Source organism: Hydractinia symbiolongicarpus, chromosome 8 (assembly GCF_029227915.1).
Source record: "Hydractinia symbiolongicarpus strain clone_291-10 chromosome 8, HSymV2.1, whole genome shotgun sequence".
Taxonomy (NCBI): domain Eukaryota; kingdom Metazoa; phylum Cnidaria; class Hydrozoa; order Anthoathecata; family Hydractiniidae; genus Hydractinia; species Hydractinia symbiolongicarpus.
Genome location: NC_079882.1, coordinates 4,825,041 through 4,837,952, shown reverse-complemented (window position 1 = coordinate 4,837,952; position 12,912 = coordinate 4,825,041). Strand labels below are relative to the sequence as shown.

Below are 12,912 nucleotides of genomic sequence, written 5' to 3'. Positions count from 1 at the left end.
AAAATACCCTTTGCATGGTATCCAACTTTGAACTTTGTAAAAGTTAATAACTGTAGGTTGTTCTTACTTGAAGCATTTTAATAAAGTTAATACACCACAGAGAGGACTAGCTGCACCATATCAACGCGTTATTTAAAAGTTAGACGTTAGTATAAATGCAAAGAATTAGGAGAACGTTACACATTTCTGCCTTTTTCCGTATGACACAAATAATTCTATGTGAGAAAGTGACCGAGAAACTTGACTGGGCTATCGAGTCAAACAAAAACAGGCTAAAATTTGTCCCTAGAAGCGCGTTACTCGTGCCCAAACTGCGCTGTATGAAAGTCGGTAATAGAGGTGAAATCTTACTTCATCGCATTTCCTTGTATATAATTGTATGTATGTGTGTGTGGCAAGTGTGATTGGATGCCAAGTAATTATTCAAATATTTTACGATACAAATTAAGCTAATTTTTATTCATTTCTTATTCCTTTAAAGATTGTTAAGTTAAGAAGATAATTTTAGTTTAAAATCCTTCTAAGCATATGCACATTCAGATTATTAGTTCAGAAGGCTAAACTCTGGTAATTAAGAAGCAGCGCTTAAATTGCCTTAGTCGCACATTTTAACTATATAGAGTAATCCGTATCGGAGCCTACAAAAGCTCTGAAAGGTGTACTCCGCTTGAGTACTAAAAGTATGTCTCGGTTTTTCTAAATTTTTCTAAATAAATATTCTATGAACTTTAAGTTTTCCTATAAAATAAAAATAAAAAAATAAAAAAATTTTTGGTTTTCATGTATACTTAAAGATTAAAAAAAGTTCACGAAATAAATTTTAAATATACTAAACAAAAATATTTTCATTTTAACTATCAATCAGTTTATTAACTGGAATAAAATAGACCACCATGGAAAAATCCACTTACAGAAACTATTAAAAGTTTATTGTTCTTCTTATCAAAAAATTATTTTTTAATTTCTTTAAATTTTAAGTTTTAGCCTAAATTGTTGGTGGACACATTTACTAAATCGAAAAAATGATGTCTCTTTAAAAAAAGAGTTTTAATAACGTCATTAAGATAAGAAATGACGTCGTATTTTTTGATTTCCGCCGAGTAAGACGGAATCTTTAAAATCGCCTTGAAGGATAGAAAGATAGGGACCACGTAGAGCCTGGACGCGCGATGTCCAAGATAAAAGTATTTACTATAGTGGGTAAATACTTTATTTTAGTAACCTACTTACCCTGGGCTTGGAAATTGTTCAATTTCTTAAAAACCAATAGAAACGCGTTTTTTTGATTTTTTTAGCCAATAGGATCTTAGATTGTCAGAATTTGACATTCATGGCTTCCTGCGAGGATTTTTTCGAAGTTCTTCGAGTTCTAGGTTCCACAGGCCAAAGTTTTTTGCTCAAAACAGTCGGTTACCGTTGAAGCTCCAAATCAATTTTTTGCAAAACAGGATGTTTGGTGGTTTGGTCGATGAGACTTCTCAGGTAAAAAAATGCTGTATCTTTTAAGCTAGCTAGTTTGCTACTTAACTATGTTAAAGTGATTTACATTTGCAATTCTTCAGAGTGTTTAAAGCTCTTATTTAAGCTACGCAATTCCCTAGCATTTCTACCAAACTATAAAACGGCCTTCCTTATTTGTAGTTAGGGATCAAACCCATTACCTTTTTTCAAATATCAGGTGAGCAGGCGGATGACTTACAGTTTGGGACCAAAACTGATGATTAATAGCCTAAAAGGTGCAGTAGTTTTCCGGAAAGTTTGACTGGTTTAAACCATATTTGCATGTATGGACTATTGCAAATAAAGTTTCACATAAAGAACGTAAAATAAGTGTTGTCTTATATTTAACATGACCATTGTTAAAATGCAGCATTGGCAGCAGATCAGAATTCAAATTTTGAAAGGCAAATCTACAGTGCATTTTTCTGATAATATTCTTTATGAACTTTATGAAAAAGGCTGTGTACTTTTTGTATTAAGATAACAAGTCCGTTATTAATCGTTTATTTTGTGTATTTTTCAAATTTGAATCCTAAATCGAACATTTTTTCTTATATATTTCGGCCAATGGACCGTTACGTTGTGTCACCTGACATACGAGCTTAATTTGCAATGTAAGTATGTCGTAACTTACGTAAATTGGGTCACTGAATAAAAATTCTCCCTGAAGTGCACAAAAACATGTGAACGCAGCTTTAAAAAAGCACCAAGTATACTGTAATTACTATATTATCCAGCTTCCCTGTTATTCCCACCTCAAGTAATCCTGCCTTTTTTGCCATGGATCGTAAAAAATTTTTCTGCTTTTTCAAAATTTGCATACATTATCTGTGAAATAAATTTTTGTGGAACTTTTTTTTGCAGAATTTTAGGCCAAATCCGCAAAAATTTTCCAAAGAAATTTTAGAAATCGGTTAAAAAACATCTTCTGCAAAATTTTCCATTTCAGCTATCCGCAACAATTCTTCCACCAAACTTCTCCAATCTTCATATTTTGATTTCTTTAGGATCTAAGTTATTGAATTCTATGTTGCTCATTTGTAAATGCTTTAACTTCTGAATACTATATTAGACAGAATACTGATTTTGCCTCTGCAAAAATAATTGAACTTTAGGCACCCAAAAATTAATACCGCATATTTCGTGAAAATGTTCATCTCCACAGTATATTCTGCAAAATGAAGCATTTTTGTACCACTCATCCACAAAAATAAGTTTCAGGAAAGTTTATGGTGCAAATAATTTGCACCCTTGGCAAGTTAGGCTCTTACAACAATTTTAAATGCGTACTAAAATTCCAATTAAAAGTTGTGAAGGTAGTTGCGTTGCTTATAGCCTGGAAAAGACCAAGGTAAATCTATGTGTGTTTATGCTTTTTATGCTTCATATTTCCAAACTTTGTTAAAAACTTGCTGAGTTTTGCTAAAAACAATACTACACTGAGGTTTTTTACCCAAAGATAATCCCACACATCCAGCCTTTATAACTTGCAATATCGGACTAAACCCACCTTTATTTGCAGGTTAAAACACTAATCTAGTGGTGAAGTAATAATAGAGTAAATATGGTATTCTTGGTCACTGTTGAATATAACATTTTACGGATGCTTTTAGGAGGGTTTAGGAACTTAAAATATTTATAAAACTGCCAAAATTTGTCTTTGCAAACTGTACACACAGGTATTCTTCTTGGAAAGACAGACATCACAAATATTTGGCGTTTCACAGTATCACCTGATTTTTTTTATCAAAACTTCATAAAATGGTGAAAAACGTTATTTTACCTTGCATTTATATCTGTCATCTTTAAATATAGGGCACAGAACAATATCACATTAATGGCTAAGATTATTTCGAGTTCTTCATATTTATAAATGTGTTTTTTTAGTATTTTCCTTCTTTTTTTAAGTCAGCCATAATCTAACACAGCCATCATCAGCATTTCCAAAAAATGTTGACAGAGAAACTGCAAACATTAAATTGTGAAAAATCAACCATCACTAAAACTAATGTATATTTATATAATTTATTCTCGTCTTATTTTGGTTATTTAATAGTATTTACTTCACATTATCTTATTGGGAAACTCGACTTCTATATTTTTTTGTCAATTTTACAGAATTTGTTTCCAGATAGATCCCCAGTTTTTATACTTTTTTACAACTACTTATTGATTCAAACTAGCGCCCTGGGCGCTTATTAAATTTTTTGTTTTTATTGCATGGGCGCCTAATCAAGGAGGCGCTTAAAAAATGCTGGGCGCTTATAAATTTTTTCTAAATTTGTACAATTTAAAACAGTAATTTTCAACTTTGTTTTTTTTCCTAAAAAATAAAACTGAACAAAAGATGTAGCAAAATGGAGTTTAGTCCTTCTAGGGCTTTCAATATATGAAAGTAAAATTTTCAATAAGTGCAATCAATAAGTTTCTCAATGTGGTTTTCGATTAGGCGCCCCCTTTTATCAGGTGGGCGCTTATTCGAGTGGGGGCGCTTAATAAGTGCTGGGCGCTTATTGAACTTTGAGGAAATTACCTAGGCGCTTATTCGAGGAGGGGGGAGGGGGGCTTAAAAATCCTGGGCGCCTAATCGGATATTTACGGTATGTGTAAATCTGTATATTTTTGTTATTTATTCAGATGTAATTAAAATAAAGTATATATAAATTGCGTTATTTTTCGCCCATATTTAATAGTCAAAAAGCCTCAAAAAGCGGTAAAGTCACATAGTTTTGCGCAATCAATCATTTATCCTGTTTTTAAATTAAAAATCTCAGCCTTGGGTCGATCTTTAAACGTTTTGCTCTAAGGAAAGTTTCTCTTGACAAGGCGGAAATCTTCAAGCCTTAAAGCTTCTTGTTTTTATTTTAACGACAAAGATCCATTTTAGCAGAAATATTTTTGTTCGTGTCGTGAAACTCAGCACATGTTTAGATTATGGTACATTTATAAATATTGCGGATAAAGAAAAAAATATCATCCTTAGGATCAGAGTAGACGCCTATTGGATTGATTTTTTCCTTAAATCTGGTGTGTACTTTTATTCTAGGACCAATCTTTTTATTCTTCTGACTTAGCTAAATTGTTTAAAATAGCAAAATGCATTTAATTGTAAAAAGTTGCAAGAATTTGTAATATAATAAAGCCACAATCGGTGATAAAAGATTTGGCACAACAGCATTTTGGGGAAATTCTTCGTCGCTAATAGTCCTCTGCCGGCAGTTTTTGAAAGTGCTAATTCTATATATACGTAGGTATGCTAAGCAGTGTTTATGTATCTTAATGATCACATTTTACACTACAAAAGGTAGAAAATGTCTTGATTAGACTACCCTAAACGATAACCTTAACACATCATAAGGTTTGTGTCATCTGATCAAGCAGTCAAGAAGGCGCTCTTTTTCAGCTGCAGTATTTCCATCGATACAGGATATGGAAGACTGCTTCTTCTAACAACATTCCAGAGATGGTGTTTTTTCCAAAACAAAGCAAAAGTTGAGCTTTTTTACTTTTTTAGCGCTATAAATAAAAAACAGCTGGACTTTTGATCTTTAAAAACATCAAAAAAGAATATGTTCATAATGTGGTTAGTTATAGTTTTTTATTCGGCTGCTAAAGTTCGTTAAAAATACTCAGAAACAATTGTTAACGTTCGAAAAATCTTGTTTTACCTTTGTTTTGTTTTACATTGATTTTTTATTGCGTTGTGTAAACGAAGACAATTTTTCAAATTTTTTTTTTGGACGGTATGGTACGGACTAAAAAATCTGGAAATCACTTTGATACGCAAGCGCAGTTGCAACAGATTTTTAGGTCATACTGGCCACAACACAACGCACAAGCATTCATTACCATTATTAACAAATCATTATATTTTTGGAAGCCCACAAAGTGATGCGTCACAATATTGATTGGTGAAGTAAAAAAAGGGTTAAGCAACGTCATTAAATGTGGCTTTTTGTTGATCTTGGTAGCTCTATGGTTCTCTATAGCCTTTCTATTTTTAAACAGTGTTGGCCAATCTTACGAGTTAGAACGTCGTATGTTTTGTGCTCCTCAGATTTTCGCCAGTACCTTATATATCTGACAGCGCTATTTTGTGCATCCTTAGCAAAATATACCGTTCAAATAAGGGTATCACAATACAGAGAACCTACATGTTTAGACTTGTGGATGGATCCACTTTTTTGTAACTTGTTGTGCTTTTTATTACAAAACGGCTTATTGTTAATTTCATTGAAAAACTGCAAATAAAACGTTCTAAAAAAAAAAAAACATGAGTTGGCTGTAAAAAAAACACTTAGGGAGAATAATAAAAAAATCCGTCATTAAAATTTTGATGGCATCGACAATGACGGATCGAAACAAAAAATAGAAATTCGTTTACCCGTTGTCTTTATTGTGTAGAGCTGAAAACGCTGTTTAAAAAAAATATACGGAATCGTGTCCCTTTGATGAAGGGTTAAAGAAGTTGTGTGATTTAATTTTTTTTGATGACGCCATCAACCCCCTGTTATAAACGGGGGGTTGACCAAGTTTTAGGAAAATGGTCTCATGTCCCAGGTGGTATCTAGTTTCCCACGCAGGAGATGACGTTGATTAATTCCATCTGTTTCTAACTTATTTGTCATCAAACTTAAAAGTGAAAAGCAATGACTTGCTTTAGACTTGCTTTCTTATTTCAAAGGAAAATGATCACAGCCACTTTGCCTGTCACAGACACACACAGCTTGAGTATGAGTATATACGACTAGTTAACAAACCTAAAAAAATCTATTTGGGCGGAAGAAATGCAAGATAAATAGAGTCACCAAGAAAACCATAACCACATCTTTATTTAAAAATAAATATTTTTGATTTTGGCCTAAAGCTTTGTAACTAAGTATGTTTGTACTATCGAGCCTTTTATTTGTTATATAATTCACAAATTTCAAGTTGTCCTTTTAGCATTTGCCAATTTTTCAAAATCCAATAAAGTATTGGATAAATTGATGTCGTTTTATATATAATTTTTTTTATACCAAAATAAATGCCCATCGTAGGAGTTCCCCATTATGGTTGCTTATTTGCAGTAACATTATATACATATACAGATGCAACAAAACAAAATATATCCAACAAAAATATATATGTACAACAAGAATATATATCGTTGTTTTTTTGTAGCAAAATTAATTATATGCAACAAATATATATTATGCAACAAAAATACATTATGCAACAAAGAATATATATGTGCAGAACAAGAATATGTGTGGAAGAAATGTTAAATTGTATCTTAACAATCTGGTCTGTCGTTTGAACCATATCTGAAACCGTAATAACATAGTGGATTCTATCTGGCCTAGCCGTGTAAATAGCCCAACTATAAACGCAAGAGGCCTCAGTTAGGATAGGCTTATATTGGCAAATGTAGTAAATTTTTTAGATTGTCCTGAATATGGCAACGTCTAACTATTTTCACACAAATCTCGAACTTTGTAGAGGCCAGCACTAATATTATATAGCAGAGAGTCCTGAACGTTTTATACAGCTCTTCATAATTGTGCAAACCAGTGGGTCGCAAACTGAATTTGGAAAACTGTAAGACGATCTCAACAATTAGTTCACATTGTTTGCACTTTTTAAGAACGTGCCTGAAGGAGATGTAGGCTGAATTGATGGCAAACAGAACTCAGGCTTTTAATTCCTGCTTTTACACATTACACAGATAACTGCTGTAACAATGATTATCTATTAGTACATACTAGTACAAAAGTAGTACTAGTAGTAAATACTAGTACAAAATGCATGCCCAGACAAAAAATTATCTTAGCAAACAAAACAACAAAATCTTGGCTCTAAAACGAAACTTTTCATGTGAAAATATTAACATGTAATTTAAAGTTTGATACTTTCTCCTATTATAAATTTTAATCTGTTAAAGAATTTGTTTTTAAATTGCGCAATTTAAAAAACAAATTCTTTTATCGAAATTATAGTGAAATTGTGCAATTCAATATTTCATCTTCAATTAAAACTGTTTAGCAATAACTTCATTGTACAACCCTCTTGCAATCCCTTTATAGGGTTTTCCTTAACTGTGTCCGTACTGCAGAAGATCACGAAATGTTTGGTGATATTTTTAGAAATCTGTTACACAGAATAACTGAAAATAATCTGATAATAATATTATGCTCTAATTCAGGAGAATCTATAAATAAATAAGTAAATTAACAATTATGACGTTACATTTTAGTGAGGCTTTATCCGAGTAACGAATGCTGATACATGCATTCTGGTCAATTAATGGGTCATTTTATTAAATTTCCTTTTTCAGTAAAAAAACGTTCTAAAAAGAAACTTCCTGCTACTCGGACAGGGGAGGGCATATTGCACCTTCCTATTTTGTTGTTGTTGTAATATCTATAACTTGTTTACTAGGCCGTAGTTGTCCGTAGGTGTAAATATAATTCTATTTTATTCATTCTGGGGAAAATTTGGTTGCTTTCCTTAGAAAGAACTTGGGGGCGAAAAAGAGAAGTTATTGCAACCAAATTACCGTCTTATTTTAATAGTTAAATTTCATAGTTATGTAGTTAAAATTTCGGACAAAATGTACAATACAGATAAAACATAAACCTATTAAGGCTGTGCTTTTTGGGTGGCTCCAAAAATAATAAAGGAGACATCCTATTACCGTAAAACTATTTGTTGCTAACCAATAGGCAGAAGAACCATTTGTAAATTATGGATGCCAAATATATGTTTAATAATAATAATAATAATAATAATAATAGTTTTGTGGCAATTGGAGGACAATTGGATTAAAAAAAAATTGATGAGGTCATCTGGTCTAAAATGATGTCATCATATATTTATAAACCTGAACAAAGCTAAAACAATTGAACAGAAACTTTGGAATCAGAGTTTCAAACGTTTTAAATGTTTGAAATTATCTCATAGCAGGCGACCATATGACTTATGAACTGTTAATAAAGATATATGTCAATAAAAAAAATCTGTCCGATTTTTTTTAAACCGCCTGTTAATATGACAGCAGGCGTTACGTCATAATAAAAATTATATAATTATTCTACAGGCATTCCTACTTTACAAGATTTTTAAAAAAATTGGGAATGGGGAAGTGGGTGGTAGAAAAGCTCCCCCCAACCCGAATAGGGTTAAGCCGTTTATTCTTCCGCAAAAATCTAATAAAGTTGTGCGTAGAAAAGTAAAGGGAATATTTTGTAGAAAGGTAGTTACTACATTTTTTAATAAACATACACTGGTTGAAGATAGATACAACCTATCTTCCAAATTACCTTTTTTAACGTATCCAAAGATAATGAGTCATACAATCCAACGTCTTATCCTTCATTTACTTGACTTCAAAAACACTTTAAAAACAACATGATAATTTAAAAGCTCGTGAATGTAAATACATCAGCCAATTTAAAACATAATTTAAGATTTTAAAAATAAATATTGTTATGTTACCATTGTTGGGAGAATAATTATTTAATTTTCCAACTGCGTCGCCTAGGATATCGACTTTGCCTATTTATATTTAAAACATGTTGTATTTCGAATCATATAAATTTATCAAAAAAGCTACAATATTTCACGATTATATTAATAATTGTCTGTAATATAAACACTCATATTTATTGCTTAAGACATATTTGTTAACTTTCCGTCCTCTTCATTTTCTTTAGGATTCTCTTGAATAAAATCCTTTGCGCTCTCGATCTCTCAGTTTGTCCTGCTTTACAACTTTCGTAACAGCGAGTTTTTGCGCGAAGGCAAATAAACATCTCACTTTCATTCGCTGCTTTACATTGATCGAATTTAGTCTGGCATTGTATGCATTTCCATGGAAAAGCGCCATAGCAATTCGCAATTAAACATAACACCATGAAGCATAACAAAATGTTTTTCTTATCCATTTTTTGTTGACTTCTAAAAAAAATTAATCACTTCATGTGAATAAAATACTGATATTAAAATAGTCCCTGAAAGGTAGCTGTTGTAAACTCATAACTTTAAAGGCAGTTAAAACCAAACTCTTTCCTTCTTCTAAAGTGCAAAATGACTTTTGAAAAAACTTACATAATTTATCAAGTACACCAAACAGCAAAAGTTTAGATCAATTTTAAATAATATAGCGTCGTTAGTTTACATTTGTATTATGTCTGCTGTTACTTATACTGCCGTGTAACCATGCACGGAATATATCCTATTTCTAGCCAATGAAATAGCTTAGTTGTTCCTTTTAAGTTTTATAGTTCATAAGTTGTGTCTAAAAATAGATTTGTTTATTGTAGCTAGTTTGAAATTGTCCGAAGAAAATTAGCGCTAATTTAAAGTTATAGTTGACGCTCACTTGAAAACCATGCAATTACTGAAATACGGTTTTTGACAGTTTTTGTAGGTAATAGTCTATGAAAAATTGATTTAATTAAGAAAACAATGATATCAACGAAATTTTGATGACGTGAATGTATAAAAATGGCAAACCCAGTTTGGCTGGAATGTATCCATTTTGTCCTGGGAGCTTACAGTTTTACTAATTATGAAAAAGCCGACATATCAAGGAGGAAAACAGTTAACGAAAAACGGTGGCATTTTTTGATGTCATTAATGACTTGTCCATATAGGTTTATTATTTAGATATACCGTATTTATTGACGTATTTTTATTTATAATATATAACATATTTATTTATAATATTTTTTTGCAATATTAAATCTGTTGCTTTTATTGTGTTGATCCTGGAACACTGATAAAAATAATGCATATGTTCATCTATTTTTGTCGAACGTATCGCCAGGAGATATGAAGGTTTGAAGAACGCGTGATGAACATTTTTTTTAGAAGTTTGTTAACACTTCACCTTTATTGTGTGGAGCCTGAAACGCGGTTAAAAAAGATCCATAACATCACGTGCTTTTGACTAAGAATTACAGATATATTGAGTTTAATGTTTTTGATGATGTTATTGATTCCAAGAGGGAAAAATTGTGCAATTTTTAACAATTGACTAGTTTTGGTCTATTACCTTGAGAAAGATATATCCGTTTTATGTCATTAGAGCATATATGGTACATTTTAATGTTTTCATTTATCTTATTTAACTTATTGGCGTCAGTAAAATGCACTTAAGGCGTGACTTTACATCACAAGTATTAGTTAGTAGAATCTCGTCGACTTCAGAAGAAAATGAACACATCTGCTATTCCTGTCGCGGACAGAATTATCGTATCATGCAAGAGTAATTGTATTAAATCCCTATGATTTAAGAAAGTAAACATTTACATAAAAAAATTTTAATGACGTCAGCATTATCCCTTTTCCTTAATTTTTTTAGGAACTTATTATCCTGTTGCCAACACTGTGTACAGTCTAAAACTTTCATATGAATGTCTATGTGTTTTTGACGAATTTTTACAGAAACAATAAATTGATTTAATCCCATTTTGGACCCAAGTTATCCCTAGGTATCTTAGCAGCGGCCAAAATCCATTATTTCAGTCCATTTCCAAGTTATTTGATGTCAAAGTGATACGTACAATGAAACAATTTCACATGGTTAAATAAACAAATTAAATTTCAATTCGATACACCGACATTTGTGACGTTACGTCAAAATAAAAAAATTATCGTTTTGCAGTTAACACACAATTTTTTGCTTTTTTCTTAATTAAAAAACACCAACACGTGGTAGCGCATTATTGCATATTGTTACATGAGTTTAAATAACAATCACAATATTTAACTCAATAATTAACTTTCTTATTCTTTATATTAACCTTGTTTGTTTAGCGGCCCTAAATTTGCTTATTTTATCAAACTTGAACGCCTCTAAAAATTCTCTTGTGTTTACAAAAAAACCTCGAAATTTCAAAGCCAATAATTAATATTAAATAATGAAATGATTTTAAATTATTTGAATGATAGATAAAAAAAATTTTTCTAAACGTATCGCATCGTATTGTATCGTATTAGAATGATGTTTTTCGAACATTACCGATAAAGAACATGTAAGTAATTGTTTGTTGCCAAAGTGTGAAAGCTGAGAGCAGATTTAAATAATTTATCCTGGTTATATCAGATAGTGTTACCTTTTGTATTCTTTAGACTGTGCTGTTCCACGGCTATCCAAATGGAAATAATCCACTCAATCATCCGAGGATTTTTATACTTTACATCTGCCCAACAATTTTGTAAACACTATAATAATCGCTTCCTTTACTTGTTGCTTAAAACACATGTTGTTAATGAATAAAAAAATATTTTGTTTTTGTTTGTTATTACTTTCTTGGTGATAAAACTTTTTATCGTACCAAAAATGTCGTTATGACATATGTTGAAAATTTGTGAGGAAATCACAACCCTTATTTTTCATAATTGCTTCCCCCAATGTGAAAATAATCATATAGTATAGTCGTTGTACTTCTTTTTAGTTTTAATGACGTCAATAACAGAACCCTTTTTATTTTAGAAGTATTCTAACAAGTTTCTAAAATAGTAAACCTTCATAAAATATGTATAAGGGAAATTAAATCCTGTTTTTAATTTATATTTCCAGTGGCTGTTAAAGGTTCTGAACCAAAGGCTCCTTTAAACGCGTGGGAAAAGACGATTTTTCTTTTTTTAGTTATCTATTATTTTATTTCTTTTTTTGTCAATGATGTCATCTCCTTTTAAGAATTTTTTCTGTGTTTATTTTTTATAATTTAATGTGACGATAAACTACCTAAAAATAAACATGATAATTCGCGGAAAAACACGTATTTTCAGTATTTTTAAATAATAAAAATTTATATAAAAAATAAATATCCAAATACGAATTTTTTTTTCAGACGATTTTATCTGCTGAACAAGATTTAAAAATTTTCAAAACAAGTAATTTAATATATATATAAACACAATTCTTTAAATTTTATTTCTTTTTTTCTTAACTCTTAACTTTTTCTTAACAAAAATCATAAGAAAAAACAAACAAAAAACAGAATCATGTAAAAGAATTAAGTTTCCATTAAAAAAATGGACTCCCCTTGATGTTGAACAAAGTGGTTAAAATGTTAAATGGAAAGAGTTTTCATTTTAAATTTGCATACATGATAATAATAATATTATACAATGTAAGTCTAAAATAAATACCCTTTTTACGAAAATGTGGGGAAATTTATGTTAACATATTTTTTCGACGCTTTTTATTTTTCTTTTGAAATTCTCTTAATTAAGAATTTAACTGCGCCATAACTAGAAAGAAAAAAATTGTAAAAATGATAAACCTGGCGGTGACATTGCCTATGTTATAATTAAAAAAAAAAGAAAAAAATTCCAAACTACATGTTTGAAAATTGAAAAAATTAGTATTCGTGCTACCTCCATACTCTGAACTGGAAATTGTATTTAGAGAAAACGTTA

The 12,912-nt window shown here is 30.7% G+C and overlaps 1 long non-coding RNA gene across 1 annotated transcript; it reads right to left on the bottom strand.

Moving 5' to 3' along the window:
* Window positions 1–9,039: 9,039 nt before the first annotated feature.
* Window positions 9,040–11,887, bottom strand: LOC130655701 (uncharacterized). Its single transcript, XR_008984727.1, has 2 exons — window positions 11,601–11,887; window positions 9,040–9,438 (listed from the first exon to the last, which is right to left on the bottom strand). It is a non-coding gene; the product is annotated as an uncharacterized LOC130655701 (long non-coding RNA).
* Window positions 11,888–12,912: the final 1,025 nt, after the last annotated feature.